The sequence below is a fragment of the Bison bison genome, unplaced genomic scaffold, assembly GCF_000754665.1.
Source record: "Bison bison bison isolate TAMUID 2011002044 unplaced genomic scaffold, Bison_UMD1.0 scf7180017864134, whole genome shotgun sequence".
Taxonomy (NCBI): Eukaryota; Metazoa; Chordata; class Mammalia; order Artiodactyla; family Bovidae; genus Bison; species Bison bison.
In genome coordinates, this window is record NW_011494706.1 from 8,418,162 (window position 1) to 8,419,524 (window position 1,363).

At 44.5% G+C, this 1,363-nt stretch overlaps 1 protein-coding gene across 4 annotated transcripts in view; it reads right to left on the reverse strand.

Annotated features, from left to right (window-relative positions):
• Nucleotides 1-1,363, reverse strand: part of CDK14 (cyclin-dependent kinase 14) — a 668,333-nt gene that overhangs the window by 76,222 nt on the left and 590,748 nt on the right. The gene's annotated exons all lie outside the window — the stretch shown is intronic.

Genomic DNA, 1,363 nt, shown 5'->3' on the forward strand with positions numbered 1-1,363 from the left:
AAAAAAGGCAAAATGATGCATGGCAATAACAAGCTTTTTATCTGCCATATTTTTTTTTAAGCCATTTTTTTTTTTCTGGTGATTGCATTAAAGCCTTCATTGAGTTTGCAAAAAAAAAAAAAGACACAAGTCTGGGTTGGTTTCACCTCGTCTGCTAGCCTGCAAACACTTTTACAGTGTGACTCACTCCGTGTGGCTCAAAAAGACATCCTCGGAACTTCAGAGTATTCTGTGCAAGAACAAAGGGTGCTGGGGTTCATTTTGCAACACGAGTCATTCTTACCACACAAATTCCCATCCTTTGTGCTGGCGAAGGGGGATACTCCGAGCCCTTTGGGTTTTGAAGATCTTTAGACATACAATAGTGTGCAAACAACCCTCGAGAACATAACTTTACAAGAACAACCTCAAGGCTGAGACCAAGCCTTTGAGAAAGGCCCCTTCAGCAGATCTCCTTCTGCTCTTCACCCCGAACAAAGGCTGCCTGACAATACTGAAATCTCTTTCTTTCTTTGGATTAAACTCCCTTTGCAGGAAAAGTATGCAAATGCTAGCCACGGGTCCCCAGTCGCAGGCTACTCTCTGTCTGGCTCCCTGGCGGACCATCCACTGCCTGACACGGAGTCCAGCCTTCAGATTCAACATCTTTCACTGCTCTGACAGTCAGCTCCCAGGGCCTGCCATAGCCTCTAAAAGAGCCTCATTTAGTCGTAATTAACGATTCCTTGCATACTTCCTAAGGTATGGTAATTGTGCTAAAAGCCAACAAGTGAAGCATTCATTCTCCTTCTCTAGTAAATCTTTTTTTCGCCCTTCAACAGTCTTTTCTCCCTGTCTTCTTTTCACCTCACACCACCACAGCCTCCCAACCACACACACAACTTTTCTTTTTTCTACTGCTCGCTGGTAACATTTCAAGAAAAGAGATGGGATGAAGGTGAAAATTGGAAATTACAGGTATACAGTTCAAAAAGCAAACCTGACTGAATGCTGAAGGAGTGCATGAGAAGTCAAAGAAACTGAAAGAGAATTAAAAAGGAAACAGATTGTTTTGCTGACACAAGTGTTTATATATATATGGCTTCCAAGGGCTTCCCTGGTGGCTCAGCTGGGAAAGAATCTGCCTGAAATGTGGGAGACCTGGGTTCTATCCCTGGGTTGGGAAGATCCCCTGGAGAACAGAAAGGCTACCCACTCCAGTATTCTGGCCTGGAGAATTGCATGGACTCTACAGTCCACAGAGTGGCAAAGACTAGGAAAGGCAGCAACTAGTTACTAGTTTCTGCTGCTGCTGCTAAGTCACTTCAGTCGTGTCCGACTCTGAAGTGACTTAGCAGCAGCAGCAGCAAGACTAAGCATTTTG